The following is an 18,539-nucleotide window of genomic DNA, read 5'->3' on the forward strand; positions in this document are numbered from 1 at the left end:
TCTCTTATATCTGGGACTCTACAAGACAATCATATTCCAAATTCAGTGATTGACTTTCTCAGTTTACACAGAAGGCAAGGTAGACTATAGTCTTATTTCTGCTTCTCCTTGTGCTTTGGGGGTCTCAACTTAAATTTGGGTTGTACCAAAGTCCTCAAATTTGATTGCTGCTGGATTTTGAATTTTGTTTCTCTAGTATCAAGTGTCTATTAAAAACACAGCTCAGTGTGTTTTAGCAGTTTCAAATGCTCTCATAGCTAAAATGGCTTCAGGCATATATCTCTAGACTCTCATTGTGTTTCGTATTTTGGCCCAGTAATCCCTCACTTATTTTTATAATCATTCTGATATTTTTAACTTTAAAAGCTATTTTGTCTGTATTTTTAAGTTGTCTTAAGTAGGAGTTTTTAGATCACCATTACTAGAAGCAACAACAAATATACATGAAAATATCTGCAGTAGTTTTATCACATCTTTATGGCTTTGAACTTCCATAAGTCGAGGCATCCTTCTCTAATCACTTAGGCAAACTCCAATTTACCCTTTAAAACAACACAAGAATTGCTTCATTTAAGAACATGTTCAGGGATGACTCTTCCCCACTGTTCTTACCAACATTCCCACACACTCTTGGCTACCCACACCTTGTTTATGAACTTTCATTAGGTATATCAGCGTCACCAGAATTTTGCTCTATTGTATTTTTGTCCTTTAGAGCTTTAATTAAATATTAATTCCATAGAAAGTCTGTCCCTTTTCTTTCAAACCTGGGTTAGTTATTTCTTCTCATTCTTTGTCAGAAGTTACTTTATTAGAGAAACTTACAGCTGTATTGTGACTTTGGAGCCTTTACAGTTTTTTGACTGGAAAAATCACCCATCCCTGAGATTTTTACGCCGCTTCCTAGCTGATATTATTCAGAAATCTGTTCAAAACAGACTTTTTCAGGAAGGCCCTTTCGGACCACTCAGTTACAAAACCTCTTCTCAATCACTGCTCTTTTTAAAATGTGCTCATTTAGTTCAAATATGCATCACTATTAAAGAAAAACAAGTACGATTTTTTTCTTTTTAAAGTTGGCTTAGCTATTATCTATCTCTCCCATTAAAATGATTCCTCTGGGCTGGGGTTTTGTGGTGCTCATCATAGGCCAGGCACTCAATAAATTGTCTCTGAATGATTGAATTGTTTGACTCCCTTGCTAGATTCTCAACTTCATGAGGCCAAGGATTGTTCTATTCAGTCCTTCTTTATCCTCAATGTCTTGTATATTGCAGTCACTTAAGTGACTAAAAGGGAAAATCACAGAAAGAAAGAGTTAAAACTACAGAAAAACCCCGTAGGTTCAATAACACAAAGCTTTCTAAAATTATTTGGCCCAAGAATTGAATACTGGCTGCACTTTGATTTTTTTAAAATGGTATTGAATTTTATTTAAATGGAAATACTTGAATGGTAGAATAATAAAAAAAATTGTAAAAGCAACTTGCTCCTTAAAGTAAGAATTATATAGGGCATCTCTTCTAGAAGCAAAATTTTCAAATGTCAAACATCTGAAAGCATAGAAGGAGAAGTAAGAGTGTGAATTGTACTTCAATGCTCTTTTCTTTATATTCAGCAAACAGCTTCATTCACACCTTTCAAATTTTTTCAACTCTTTTGACAAAGCCTTCAGAGGAGTTACTGCTGATGACAACCATCACAGCCTGACAGGAGAAATTTGATAAAGAAAAATAATAGCATGTTTTTCCCAAATTGTTAAGGATATGGTGAAGCTCTGTCGGATTCAAAGGAGGAATGTGCAATTCCATGCTATATATAATAACAACTTATTTTAATAGTGGCTTTGCAATTTTTCAGATATATCCATTTACTGAAACCACTATGAAATAAACAAAAACAAACAAATTAACAGGGGTTCGAGACAGGAATTATCTAATCTAAAAATAGCACATGTTCACAGAATACACAACGCATATCCCAAGTACTACTATGGGTTTCAAGTAATAGTCAAAACAATAGTAAACATGATTCAGACCCTACCAGTGAAATCATAAATGGGACCTTAACTGTAAATCCTTATCTTTAGATCAAAGCAGGTAATTGGGTGCTGAAGATATATTATAGATCTAATATCTTATAGAACTCCTCTGAAATGAGTCATTTATTCCATCACTTTTCCTGCACAGCTGCTGACCCATGTTTTGGTTCCTGGAAATAGCTGCTACCCTGTCATACTTCTTAAAAGCACATATATTGATAACTCTACTCATTCCTCCATTCCTCTGTGACTGTCACTGTGTTAAAATGTGGAGTCAGCTGACTCACTTGTGGTGGTAATAAAGTAGATGAGTTTGCAAAGTATTTTGTTATTTCTAAAAATGCAAAAACCAAATTACATTGAAATCATAAGGGGTGTTTCAGGGAGAGCTGTAGGATGTGGTTTCTTGTGTAATCCACAGAGATTAGCTCCAACACATATTTAAACTCTCCTCTAGGAGCAACCTTAGTGGTAAAACAAGAAGATAAACAGATGTATACACACCCTGGCACAAAATTATCACTTATGTTTGGCTTCCTATTCTCCTCGTGTTACTTATTTATCTGAACTTCTCTCTGAAATCAGGGAACACAGAATCTCAATCAGTTGACATTTTTCTACTGAATTATCCAATAGTCTGATCATATCCCTAAGACTTTTTAAAATTATTTCACTCATAATCCCAAATCTGCTTTGCTTCCTCATCTTAGTACACTGTAATTTGATTTCAAAATGAGGACAGTTGTCAGTAATGCCACATTCATTAATCTATTTTACAATTCCATGTACTTAGAACTATGAAAATATGTTAATAACATCCATTCCAATAAGCCACCCTAAATTTATTATCATGAAACAAGACCTCAAGAAAAAGAATTCAAAATCATCCATGTATTTGCAATTTATTTCAATAAAACCTTTATCAATAGACTTCCCTGTGCACATGGTGGTCAAATTGCTGGTGAAAACCAGCCAGATCTATTACAAGCTTTCTCATGGCTTCTAGGTAACCCAAGTGAGCCTTTATTGATACTGGGAAGGGATAAAGCAGGAAGGGATAAACAGTGATGTAATAATTGGCTAGATAAAAGTAATGACTCTCATTACAAAGTGAGTATTTTAAAGCAAAAGAGCCTGTTGGGAATATTGTTTTATAAAATAGTGGTTTTTTTTTAAAAAACCTTTAAAAATTCAATTAGTTAGCATATAGTGTACCATTAGTTTCAAATGTAGATTTCAGTTATTCATCCATAGCATATAATAGCTAATGCTCAGTACTTACTGTTTTAGCTTCTTGAAAGCAGAATTTTAACCCACTGAGCCACCCAGGTGCCCTAAAAAAGCAGAATTTTAGATCATATTTTCTGATTACTTCCATGTAGTACAACACTTTCCTGCTAGCAACCTTCAAATCATACTGTTTGTTAGAGGAATTTCTTTAATAATAAATAAATAGGAATTTATTTAAATTTATAAATATATAAAATAAATAGGAATTTATTTAAATTTATTTAAATATTGCACACTGTTTCATTGTTCATAAATAAGGTGATGATATTATAGACATTAGTTGGTAGCACTGATATATCACTTTGTTTTTATTTCTCAGTGCATTCTCTTTGCACAAAATAGATATATATTTTAAAAGAATCTGAATCTGTGGCAAACTTTTAAAAAACCTTATATAGTAAAGTTTATCATTTTAAGTAATCTCAATTATCTTCCTCAACTGTGATAGTATATCCTTCTATCTAGGCCAGATATTGTATGAGGGATTTGAAGAGACATACTTTTCTAAATTTCACTTTTCTCATTTGCAAAATGCTGATCATGATCCTACAATAAAATACACTTACAATTTTTTGATGAAAATTTATTTATTTATTTTAAGATTTTATTTATTTATCAGAGAGAGTGGGCGAGAGAGCAAGCACAGGCAGACAGAATGGCAGGCAGAGGCAGAGGGAGAAGCAGGCTCCTGGCCGAGCAAGGAGCCCAATGTGGGACTCGGTCCCAGGACGCTGGGATCATGACCTGAGCCAAAGGCAGCTGCTTAACCAACTGAGCCACCCAGGCGTCCCTTTTGATGAAAATTTAATCTGTATAAACAATATATTTGCTGTAATGCGTGGTTCATGAAAAACATCTTATTTAATTATAAGCAACAACAGTATTAGAAATTAAGTAAATGTGTCTATAATATTTAAAGTTTTAACACATAATTCCAGTACTTTGCCTTATTTTCTCAAATCCCTTTACCACTTTCACTGACAGAGTCAAATGTACTTTTTCTACTAGTAGCCAGCTCTTTGTCTTTTGTCAGAAAGTTGCCCTTGTGAATTATTTATAATAGAGATATTAGCAATAATAATAATAATAATAAATAGCAATGAAAATGTTAAAAAAGGTTTTCTTAACTAATTAGGGTTCTTAGACATCAATTAGAGGAACCACCTCTGGAAAGCAAATTAATCTGCAAGACATTCCCAGAATTAACAAGTCAGTCAGATACAGGGTTGTCCGTAGACTGAAAGGTGAAGCAAAAGGACTAGGTTTGGAAAATAGGTAAAGACAGTGAAAAAAATGATCAAATTTTTGGTCAAAATAAATTCTTAGGTGTCCTTTCAATGGAGTCCTGGGCATTATGTAGCAGAAACTCTGGAGATTATCTCAATCCATTGGAGTCACCCCGTTTATTAGCTTGCTATTGACAAAGTTATTTACAAACTGTAGAGCAAGAGGTTATAATGTAGAAAACTGATGGTAATGCACAAGATTCTTGTTAACAATAATGCAAGTTAGTGATTTTTCATTAGAAAACATAAATGCTATATCCCAAATTATGGGCGCAGAGCACTTCTGCTGCACAACTCTGCTTATATCCCAAATAACCATGTGAACTAGTTTTAATATCTGCTTCTCTTATTAATTTTTGAATAAAAATTCTTGGCCCAAGTATTTTATAATTGTGTGATAATCATGCATTTAATTTCTTGGAGAACAAAACACACTTTAGCATAACTATGTTCTTTCACAGAACCAGCCTTGATAACACACTTCTATATGTTAGAAATGATGTAATAAATGTAGAATATTGGGCACTCGTTTGGTATTCTTTGCCATGTTCTGCACTATCTAAAAAGAGATCAGTGAACTTGGACTGGAGTTAGTAGACATGGAAGAAAATAAAATATTACAGAGAAGAATACTCTGTGGTCCACAACCTAAACGGGCTGGGATTCCCATCATTTGGATCCCTGTAGCTTTACAAAAGTCAATTAAATTTTTGTGTCTCCTATTAAAGGTGATTCCCCAGTACTTTTTCAAACATCTCTTGTAAAGTATTGTTTCCAGAAAGAAAGGGATTTTGCACATGTATCTGCCTTTGTCTCTGGTCATGATCTCAGTCAGGATCCTGGGATCGAGCTCCATATCGAGCTTCCTGCTCATTAGGGAGTATACTTCACAATCTCTCTCTGCAGCTACCTCCCCCTGCCCCACTCATGCTCTCTCTCTAAAATAAATAAATACAATCTTTAATTATTTAATTAAAAATAAGATAAATAAAATAAAATAAAAGTCTGGTCTTACTGCCCCACTTAGCTCCTTTTTTTTTTTTGAGTTGTATTTAAAGCAGCATGAGAGAAGATGAGGCTTTTTTTTTTTTAAAGGATTTAAGATCTTGTCTGCTAGACAAAAATGTAGGCTTTGTTAACATGTGAAAATTAATAAAAGAGAATAAGATAGAATTCTAATAATTTTTGTAGAAATTAAAAATTTCCTCCAACCCAATTACATACAGACCCATTAAGTAAATTCATTCCAATGTCCCAAACCAACCTTTTCTAATAGCAATTCATCTGTGTAAACAGGGTCAACCCAAGGAATAAATAAATATTATTATTTTTTTCCTGTCTCTTCCACAGTCACATCTGGGTATATTGGTAGCAAGCCAATTATCTATCTTATAAGACATGATATCATAAGGAAGCGTATTCTGTACATTTGGAACAACTGAAAATCATTGTAATTTTATCTTGGTGCAGTAACTTGAGATGGCACAGTGTGGGTTATGAATATATATATATATATATATATATATATATATATATATATATTTTTTTTTACTGGGAAGAAGAGATTATAGAGATATTGGTTATCCAAGAGAGATTGACAGGTGTTGAGAGTTGCCAGGTCAATATCCATCTAATTTTCCCTTTAATATCAGAAAGCACTGAGGGATTGACAACAAGGAAACTTAAAACAAAATCAAATATTTTATTGTCTCTTTTCTAGTGATATTGTAACCATATGCAAAGTATCAGTCGTACAATCTATCATGCTCTTTTACCTCTGTCTTTCTGCCAGAAATGTGGGCTTAATAGTGAGAACTCCAACAGCAATTTTTGCAACTGTGAATAAAAAGCCATGAAAACCTCTAAGATAGTTCACTTGACTTTCTTAAGACTCTGAACCAACACCAGAAAACACTCTCTGTAGTCTTCTTGTTAAATGAAAAATTATGGTTAAACCACTTTTGAAAGTCTACTACATACAGCAAAATGTAAATCTTAATTGAAATATGTCCTCTCAGCTGTGCTTAAGCAACTGAGTCCTGAGCTTTTCAGGTTTTCAGTCTGAAAGAGTACACCTCTGGTGCTCTGAAAGGGAAGAGAAAGGACACCCTGTTCTCCATATAAATTAAAGAAGAGAAATCTGTGCATTTAAGTGGGCCATAAAAAATTTACCAAGCAATTATCTCCTAACTCCTTCCTATCCAAATTACCTGATATGCTCTCCCTACTCCTTTATTCCACGTTACTGCCTTTTCCAGGATTCTGTCTCACATCACAACATGTCTTCTGTTATTTCCTTCTTGCAAGCTAGTTTTGTTTTCTCCATCTAAAAAAAATCAACAATCATTGTGTATTTCAATTCCCACTTCCCTCAAATGCATTGATTCTTCTTATCTATTACTCTTTTCTCATACTCAGTGTCTTTGTCTTTATGGGGTTTGTACTTTGCTTTTCCCCATCCTTTACTGCAATTATATAATCAAATCTAATAACTTCTTAGAGAAAGTTAAAAATTCCTGCATAGCCACACGTGAACACAAAGTCACTGATATTTAGCAAACCTATAAGATAGTCAGACATCCATTCAATTTCTTTTTTTTTTAAGATTTTATTTATTTATTTGACAGAGAGAGATGACAAGCAGGCAGAGAGGCAGGCAGAGAGAGAGGAGGAAGCAGGCTCCCTGCTGAGCAGAGAGCCCGATTTGGGGCTCAGTCCCAGGACTCTGGGATCATGACCTGAGCCAAAGACAGTGGCTTAACCCACCGAGCCACCCAGACGTCCCTCCATTCAATTTCTTAACTGAGTCTCAAATGCATCCTGAGTTCTAACCTAAACCTAAGTTCTACTTATTACACGTTGTTATATGACCAAATTCTTTCAGTTCAGTATTTTGTAACATTTAAATATTAATCAATTGATGCTTTGTCTGTGTATTTCTATGAAAATTATTGGAATACTGTAGATTTATTGTTATATTTATAGATTTATAATCAAAGTTTCATCAGTTGAAGTTTTTCGAAATTTCAGATATAATGATTAACCTAAAATTATTCTGCCTCAAATCCCTCTGATATCAAGGCCCAACACCTGATTATAGCCAAACCTGTGGTGGATAGTTCCATGGGAAATTGCAGTTACTTAACACTGATAGCATCTCATGTTCTCTCTCTCATTTTAGAATGTCTCCAACACAACCCAAAAGTGTAGGAGGAGAGTTAATGTCCTCTGAGGACAGCTCTCAGTGAAGTGGAAATAAGAACCATAGATAAAATTGTCAGTTTTCAATTCTTCATGAGGACAACGTAAAGAAGTTTCTCAGGACCTTTCAGTAAAAGCAAGACGTCATTTTCTTTCAACAACAATTATATCAACAATGTACCTCTTTGACAAAGTTGCTTCTTCACTGTATCACTTTCCCATTCTTTTCTACCTTAGATAATCTCCCAGATAAACTAACAGTACTCAAATCCTTTGTCCTACTCTTTGCTCTCAGGATAAATGGAGCCAAAAGACTTAGATTAATATCAAGTTCTGAATGAGATCTTAGAGCTATTTCTGTCCAGATTTTCATAAACATAGGGACCTTTGAATTATCAGGCTATAAAGTTCTAAATGGAGGGGGCAAAAGCAAAAAGTAGAAAGTTTTATGTTTGATTTTTAATCATGATTAATTGACTTTATTGATTACTAAAAATACTAACATTATAAAAGTGTGGATCTTTGTAAAACAATGTCATAATGTAAGAAATAGGTTGCATAGTCCTTTGGAGAATATTAAACCAAGTGTTCAGGTGCCATCTAATTTCTTGTTTAATCCAGAACTTTGGTGTGCATTATCTTGAGGAATAGGATTTTGAAGTCCAGACAGACTAACAGAAAACTGACCCAAATGTGTGTGCATATATTTCTGCTTTTGTTGTAAAAATCAAAGTGTGATTGCTGGTTTAAAATGGTAAAACTAATAATGTTCATGGACTCTACTATAAATTTTCTAATTGTATGGGAAGAATCCAATAAACATAGAATTAATTGATTTGCAAATCCTCAAAGATCTACAGGATCAGTAGTGGTATGTTTTGATTCAACAGCATCATAATGCAGCATTTTATATATGTGGCTACCGGATATTTTCATGAATGTTTGCTAGCTAGTCAGCCAATACAGAGAAATATTAGGTAGGGTAATTACTCACAGTTGTATTTAATAAAATGAGAGAAAATTATCAAATGACACTAATAATAATAATCCTATAGCAGGCTAAATAATTCAATGATAATTACAAGAATTAATCTAGCTTTCTTACCTGTTTGTGACTCTTCTCTCCTCTATCCTAATGGGAGTAGCAGATTGTCTGCAATGAATTGTGAAAACCCAGCAGTGACTTTGGCAATGAAGGCCTCCCATCAATTCTGATAGGTTAAAATGATTCTGGTTGGCCTTGAGCAAATGTGTCAATTATTTTTTCTGTGTGTGTCATAAAAGAAAGAAGCAATAGTAAATTCTTGCTGTTATTCCATGGAGCCAATAAAATCATACTGCCAACAAGAGGCTGTTGACACTGTAAGTGTAGTTAACTGTCTTGAAATACTAGGCCCCGAAATAAAATTCCAATATTTCACATAACCTCTTTTTTTTAAAGAAAAAAACAAAACAAAACAAAACAACTATACTGCTTACATTTAGGGCCCTGCTGTTGTGCAACTATTTTTGAACATGTCTACTGTAAGTGTATATATATTTTTTTTTTCTGTGCAATAAAGTCATTTAGAGATAAATTTGGATTGCAAATTATTTTGGGGGAGGCATGGTATTTGTGGCTAGTCTTACAAGTAAAAAGGACTAAAAGAAAGAAGAAAAACATTTTTTATTACAGCTTATTTACATCTGTCCAAAGTACTTATTTACTATAGTACTGACTAATGTATAATACTGTACACAAAGTAAGAAGTTAAATGAGTTATAATTCAGTTGAAGCATAGCTGGCCATTTTAAAACTTACCACTGAATCTTTCTGGTATGAAAAGTGATATCTGGCAATCTGGTCCAGTTCATTACATCAGGTCATTTGTATGTTCTTATTACCATTTTGATAGCATAGCACATTTTATAACCCAGACATTTTACAATGGAACTAGGTTGCATGTATTTTCAAAAGTATAGACATACATGAAGCTATGAGGTCAAAAGTGATGAATGTCCGTAGTACCATATAGACTCAACAAATAAAAGTGTCAAAGGCTTTGAGTGAGAGTTATAAATATTGTGTAAGATTAGGCCAACATGTGGTTTTGATATAAATCATCTGTTCTTAAATTAGAATTACAATCGTTGAGTACAGTGTTGAAAATGGCAGATAGATTTTAGCTATCGTTGCTCACTAGGGAAAATGGAAAAATGTTTAGTTTGGTCAGATTTTCACTTAACTTCTGAAAAATCTTACGTTTGAGAGAACCCTTCTGAAATAAGAATCCTTAAAGACATAACCCCTTTGGCACAAGTTTTCAAGAAACTTGTTTGATGTTGTAGACAATTATATGGCACACGTACTGTTCTAGATGTTTCATGCCAACAATATGTAAGCCATACCAAGGCTACATAAACATATAGAGATGTTCCTCAGCTTACAAGGGGGCTATGTACAGAGAAACACATAAAAAATTGAAAATGCATTTAATACCCCTAAACTATCAAATATCATAGCTTACTTTAAGCTTATTTAAACATACTCAGAACACTTACATTTGCCTGCATTTGGGCAAAATCATCTTAAGCAAAGCCTATTTTATAACAAAGTATCAAATATCACATGCAATTTATTAAATATTACACTAAAAAAAAGAAGAATGGTTATATATAAAATGGTTGTAAGAATATCAGTTGTTCACCCCTGTAATCTTCTAGCTGACTGGTTGCTGTGGCTCACTGCCCCTGCCCAGCATCACAAGACGGCACCATACCACATGTCACTGGCCCTTTTTATAAAGACCCAAATTCAAAATTCAAAGTACAGTTTCTACTGAATCACTTTCACTTTCACATCATTGCCAAATATATCATAAGTTGAATCATTGTAAATCAGGAGCCATCTGATTTGAATGTTAAATCACAGTCACCCATATACACACAAAAAAAGGCCTTCATGTAGGGCCATCTATGTATCTCTAAACAACATAGCATGACATATCAACGGCAAAAAATGGATGTGAAGGGGACAATTGCTTTGCGTCAGTACTCTGAGCAGTAACATACATGGCCTTACTCACCTAGCAGAACTCCAGAGCTAGCTGATGGCAAGGAATTTTACAAATGTTTGCTGAATAGCCTAAGCACTATTATTTTTAACTTAGTGTGCATATCTGTTTTCTAAAGATATGTTAATTTATTTTATTGACTTATTACAAAACCAAATTATTTCCTCTTATTTAAGTGGCAGGTAAATAGAATTCTTTTTAATTTAAATCAAATGGCTTTTTAGGGAAAATATACTAAAAATTCTGAAACTTGTATTGCTTATGAATCTTTTATTGGAATCCTTATCAAGTTATATTTTTCAAGTTTTTCCTAAATAATCTTCAATGAATTGAAAATATTTTTTGGATTTTATTCAAGGCTATTAACACACAATTTCACTTTGTTAAATATAGTGCTAAACATTCAACCAAAACGTTGTCTTTTATTTTCCAACACCACATCCTCCATCTACTGACTGGATTCTCTCCCCAACTAGCACATATATACCATTATCTATCTTTAGGATAAGTAAGGGTCATCTTTTGTCTTTATTCTATTCCTTGTATGCTTCTGAACTTGTTGAATTTTAATATAGTCACACCATAAGCATCACATATTTGATTCCCCTTTCAATAGTAAACAGTGCACAACCAGAGCATACCTTCAAAGCTATCAATAGACTTACTCTGATATATTATATTTGTATTTTTGTAAATTAAAATAATTAAATTATAGAACAAGAGTTTCAGGTGGTAGGTGTTGTAAGTTTTACCCAAACTGACTTTTGTCAAACTCGTTTTTGTCATCATATATGTCAAGTAGTGTTCTCAGGTTTATTTTTAGAATATCCTTGTATAATGAATATTTAACACTGATATCTAGTATAAAAATCTTGCAATTTATTTTAGAAACATTAAGATATTGAAAATCAATCTATTTCTTTAATTCATTAAAGACATTTTTGGCTTCTTTCCAGTACTTTCTTACTGGTTAAAAAATGAATTTGAAGTAGTCTGAATTTCATTATTATATGGCACTTTCCCTTTGATGAATACAAAGACGATATTCTATATTAGCTATCTGAGAAGAATTCATTTTTTTAAGTTTATTTATTTGTAAGAGAGAGAGTGAGAGAGAGCACAAGCAGGGGGAGCAGCAGGGTGAGGGAGAAGCAAACTCCCGGCTAAGCAGGGAATCTGTTGCAGAACTGAGTCCCAGGACCTGAGCTAAAGGCTCAGGCGTTTAACTGACTGAGCCACCCAGGTGTCCCAATCTGAGAAGAGTTCTGTATGTTATTCCTATTCACATGAAGTTTAAAGTCTAGGTAATTAACTTAATATTTTAGTGGCTATTACATAGATAGCACTATGTTCCAGGCAGAGAGTAAGAAAGAAATATTAAATCAACCATATTCTATGCATTCTAAATGAAAATAATTAATCAATCATAATAAATCCTTCTATTTATGGAATATCAACTTATAAGCTTTCCTCCATATGAACAATGCCAAATACCAGAATAAAGGGTCATCTAATACAAATAAAGGATAGAATTAAAGAATTCTGGTAAGCCATTTAATTTTGAAAAATGGTGCTATATTGTTGCTGAGTTGTGGTTTTCAGTTACATAATATCTGATAAGTGTAGAAGTAACATGAGTGTTACGTGAGATGAGAAATGGTATATAATTAAGATATTTTTAAAGGTACAGATAAATACAAATTTGTAAACATAGCATTATGGAGGAATAAAAATAAATGATAGCTACACACTCTAAAGTGAATAAATCTTGGAAAGTTAATACAGAAGAAAAATAAGGACAGTGCAAAAAGTATGGTACATTTTTATGAAGTTCAAACAAATTCTGTGAAACCATAGATGGACTTAAAGATACTATTATGTATCAAATATTGTAAAAATTAAGCAAGGAAGTAGCAAACATGAAATAACCAAAGCATACAAACTTGGGTAGATACAATAGGTGTGATCATGTTCTACTTCACAAAGAGATGAGTTAATAGATAAATAAAAGTAACTAGACTTTTTAGAAGTTAATAAAACTTTGCCTGTTACTTCTTAGCAATATAAAATATATGGTTTTCTAACAAAAATGCTTATCTTAAAAATATTTAAAAATAAATTTCAGGGTACTCATAAGGTTATATTTACTTTTCGACTGAAGGAAAAGCTGGTTGTTGTAGTTGTAGTTGTTTGATTGTTTTAGTCTCCTCCTAGTTTTTATTATTATAATGTGGAATGAGGAATGTTAAATTGAAAAGTGAATTATTTTATAGACAAAAATCATTACTTGATTCACCTCCTGGTACAGCAGATGGAACTCCTGAAAATATGCCCTTTTGCCTTATGGAAGAGTAACAGTTATGCTTACTTCTGAAACATACTTGGTGGTGGCCCTAAATAGTGACACCATAGTAAACATTTTGAATATTTGCAATTAATTTTTATAGTCATAGGGCTCCAAAAGGAACTGCTGGTATCTTCACAGGTATTTCAATAAAGCTAAAAGTTGCCTGACTGTTTAAAAATATTAACAAGGCACAAAACATGGCAGAAGTAGTCCTCAGATATTATTTTTTTCCATATGCTCCTGATTCCAGACATGAAAGTTATTTTTTAAAATTTTTGTTATTAAAAATTTTATTTATTCATTTCACAGAGATCACAAGTAGGCAGAGTCAGGCAGAGAGAGAGGAGGAATCAGGCTCCCTGTTGAGCTGAGAGCCCGATGTGGGACTTGATACAAGGATCCTGGGATCATGACCTGAGCCGAAGGCAGAGGCTTTAAACCACTGAGCCACCCTGCGCCTGCATGACAAGTTATTTTTGATAGATATATATACAATGTATTTTCCAGTTATAAGAAAAATGGTTCTGCTATTTTTAACCTTTTAAAAAAATTACATAATTTTTTTAAATTAAAATTTTATTTTTTAATGTTTTACTTTTCTTTTCTTTTTTTTAAAGATTTTATTTATTTATTTGAAAGACAGAGATCACAAGTAAACAGAGAGGCAGGAAGAGAGAGAGAGAGAGAGGGAAGCAGGCTTTCTGCGGAGCAGGGAGCCCAATTCAGGGCTCGATCCCAGGACCCTGAGATCATGACCCGAGCCAAAGGCAGCAGCCCAAACCACTTAGCCACTCAGGCGCCCCAATGTTTTACTTTTCAATATACTACTTAGAATATAAAACCTATTCCAGTTGGTAAGAAGTTTACCGTTTAAAAAATGGTAATTTTCTCATTGTGTCTTCCCCTCTCATTGCTTTATTTTGAATAAAAAATTTCACAATAAACATAACTGATGCTTTCCTTTTGATAGTCCCTCTGTTGGTCATATTGTATATGAGCTATGACAATAAGTTTTACAAAATTTATTCATGTTTGTTGATATGTTTTATCATAACTAATTTTTCCTCCCTTATCTAGATTCCCCAGCTTTCAGACAGGTGGACACTTCAATAAACCATACCCAAGGGATGTATCAAGTACTTCTTAGACATCTCTCAGATCCTTGAGGTCTCATTTTGTTTAATATTAACAAACTTATTTTAAAGTTTATATGGAGAGGCAAAGACTCACAATATTCAACATAGTGTTGAAGGAGAACAAAGACTGAGGACTGACTTCAAAGTTTACCATAACGATAGGGCGCCTGGGTGGCTCAGTGGGTTAAGCCTCTACCTTCGGCTCAGGTCATGATCCCAGGGGCCTGGGATCGGGTTCGCATAGGGCTCTCTGCTCAGCAGAGAGCCTGCTTCTCCTCATCTCTCTCTCTGTCTGTCTCTCTGCCTATTTGTGATCTCTCTCTCTGTCAAATAAATAAATAAAATCTTTTTAAAAAAGTATACCATAACGATAATTGTAAGCAAGATATTGTAATACCACAGAAAGACTAGATTAAAGGAGCAGAATATATATTATCAATTATATTTTATATTTAATATAAAAGCAAAAGCAATACAAGAGAGCAAAATACAATCTTTTAAACAAATGGTTCTGGAGTAATGGTGAAGCTAAATGTAAAAATATAAAATAAAAATAAAATAAAATAATAAAATAAAAAAAAATAAAAAAAAATAAATCCAGGCTGATATAATACACTCTTCACAAAAATTAACTCAGATTGGATTATAGATCTAAACATGAAACATGTAGAAGGTAATATGGAAGAAAATTTAAATGACCTTGGTTTTGGAAACAACTTTAACTACAAAAGCACAAGCACGAATTTAAAAATGTCTACTCTGTGAAACAATGCCAAGAGAATGAAAAGGCAAAGCACAGACTATGAGAAAAAATTTGCAAAATACACATCTGGCAAAGGACTCTTAATCAAAAATACACAAAGACCCCTTAAAACTCAATAATGGGGGAAAAACCGATTAAAAATGAGCCAAAGACCTTAGCAGATACCTCACAAAAGAAAATATTACAGATGGCAAATAAGCATATAAAAAGATGCTTCACATCATATGTCATCAGGAAAATGCAAATTTAAACAAAAAAAGACACCAGTACATACCCAGAATCCAGAACACTGACAACAGAACACGAAATGTTGGTGAGGATGTGGAGCAACAGGAATGTTCTTCCATGTCTATTGAGAATAAAGAATGGAAAACAACTTGGCAGTTTCTTACTAAACTAAACATATTCTTGCCAGATGATTCAGCAGTAGAAGTTCTTGGTATTTGTCCAAAGAAGATGAAATCTATACCCACAAAGATGTCTATAGCAGTTTTATTCATAACTGACAAAAGCTTGGAAGCAACCAAGATATCCTTCCATAGGTGAAAGGTCAAATAAAGTGTAGTACATGCAAACAATGGAATATTATTTAATGCTAGAGAAATGAATTTCCACACCATGAAAAGATATGGATATAAATATTTAATAAATATATGATTTTAGGCTTCTACCAGTCTATCAATAGTATTAGTATATTTTAACAGTGAATGCTCAGCATTCATGAATTTACCTAATAAAATATTTTGGGTTCAATATTTTAAATACTTCAACCTCTATGATTATATACTAATAATTTTGAATTGGGGTAAATAAACCTTAATTTTTTGTAACTTGTTTCTTATTGCAAAAGAGCTCAATGAAATTTTAGAAAATAAAAATTTACAAAAAAAAGTTTACTTTACTATTGCCAAATAATTTAAAACTTTACCATATATTCAAATACATATATTTTTCTAAATTGATTTATATGCTACTAAAACCAAAAACTTTTAGTTATATTAGATTTCATATCATGCAATCAATGCCAGAAAGCCATCTGGCGATGACTTGTCTTAAATAGTTAAGATGGGTGTTATTACAATGCAAGATGGAAACAAAGATAGTATAACAATTGAGTGTTACATAACTTTTCTGTTTCGATCAAGTTACTAATCTACAAAAGGCTTTTATCGGTGACAGACTTGGGAATTTAACAAAACTTTTAAACTAGCATGTGCGACTCATTCCTAGAAAACATCACAATCAATAACACTTTATTTAGATTAAATCATGACTATTTCTGCATTTGAATAAAAAAGGTAGCAACCCCAATAAGTTTATTGAACAGGAAAAGTTGAAATGCTATAATGCTCCTAAGGAATTAAATGATCCAGTCATGAATTACAAAAAAAAGGATATAAATTACCAAAGTGTTTGTATAATTGGAATGTACAACTGCCCATTATCGTTCAATAGTGTCGGCTTGTACAAGAACTCTATAAAAGAACTCCACTTCTAAACCGTGGAAAATATGTTCCCTTTCCCCCTATATACAACTATTAAGCCATTCATTTAGCTTTTAAAATATCCACTTAATACAGGCTTTTTACTCATTTGAACAGGCAGCAGGGCTCTATTCTTATTGCTTACATCTGAAGAATAGACGTCTAGCGTAAGAGGTAAAGCCCATAAAGGACCACAATAATAACAAAAAAATACAGTTTAGTGAGCCCTTACAATCTGCCAGCTACCTTTCTGAGAATACTTCAATTAATAAAACATATAAAATACCTGACCACAAAGAGCTTACATTCTTTTGAAATATAATAGTGAAATAAACCAATAATAGAGGGGCACCTTTGTGGCTCAGTCCATTGAGTGACTGCCTTTGGCTTGGGTCATGATCTCAGCGTCCTGGGATGTAACTACCCAGCAGGCTTTCTAGGCAGTGGGGTGTTTTCTTCTCCCTCTGCGCCCCCTCCCAATTCTCTCTCTCTCTGTCTCCAATAAGAAAATAAACCAGTAATAGAATAATGATTGATGGTTGATGGTGATAAGTGTTACAAAGAAATACAAGAAAGGTAAAAGCCATTGGAGAATGCTGGGAGGAAAGTTAATTTTATTTTGTGTTGGGTGGTTATATCTCATTTATGAGATGTTATTTGCACAAAGACCCAGGAAGTGAAGGAGGGTGTTATACATATATTAAAGGAAAAGATTGCTCTAGGCAGAGCAAGTAAGTATATAGACTTTGTGTGAGCAGCTGGTCTGTTACTTTTGAGGAAAAGCAAGGAGGCCAATGAGGAGTTCATAGTGGTGGAGAGAGGAAGAACGTATTGATGCGTGACCTTCTAGTACATTTAAACGCCATCAGTTTTTATTTAATATGAAAGGGGAAGATACCAAAAGACTTTCAACAGCAGAATAAAATCATCTGACTTGATTTTTAGGTCAAGTTGCTGTACCTAAATAAATTTGCAGGGAGAAAGGAGTGCAGTATGTGTGGAAGTGGGGTTATCAATCAAGTCAATAATTCAGGAACATATGATGGTGTTTTTAGCATGCTGGGTGGTAATAGAAGTGGTGAGGTATGGTTTTTATTTTGTATATATTTTGATGGTGAATATTCTGGTGAACAGGATGGAGTATGTGCAGGACAGACAATATCAACATTTATTTTGCCTACACAAACAGAAGGGTGGAGTCTTCATTCCCTGATATGGAGAGAGCTCTGAGTTCAAATATTCTTTCTGATTAAATGGCATAGTGATGATGAGGATTTAGTCAGACAGTGAAAGAGAGCAGTAAGCATAGTGTTAAGCGGTAAAACGTTATAATACATTTGAACATCAAAAAACGTTGTGTTGGATTATCTGTTTATGTGAGTAAGTAAATAAATAAAGCTTCCTGGGGTTCTGATAGAGGTAAAGAAGACTACTATATGATCCAAAGGGGCACGTGCACCAAATGTTTATAGCAGCAATATCCACAATAGCCAAACTATGGAAAGAACCTAGATGTCCATCAACAAATGAATGATATATATATATATATATATATATATATATATATATATATATATGATGGAATACTACGCAGCCATCAAAAGAAATGAAATCTTGCCATTTGCGATGACATGGATGGAACTAGAGGGTATTATTCTTAGCAAAATAAGTCAACCAGAGAAAGACACTATCATATGATCTCCCTGATATGAGGAAATGGAGGTGCAATATGGGGGACAGGAAAAGAGTAAATGAAACAAGATGGGATCGGGAGGGAGACAAACCATAAGAGACTGTTAATCTCACAAAATAAACTGAGAGTTACTGGGGGGTGGGGAGGGTAGGGAGAGGGTGGTGGGGTTATGAACATTGGGGAGGGTATGTGCTTTGGTGAGTGCTGTGAAGTGTGTAAACATGGCGATTCACAGACCTGTACCC

This window comes from Mustela lutreola, chromosome 16 (assembly GCF_030435805.1).
Source record: "Mustela lutreola isolate mMusLut2 chromosome 16, mMusLut2.pri, whole genome shotgun sequence".
Taxonomy (NCBI): Eukaryota; Metazoa; Chordata; class Mammalia; order Carnivora; family Mustelidae; genus Mustela; species Mustela lutreola.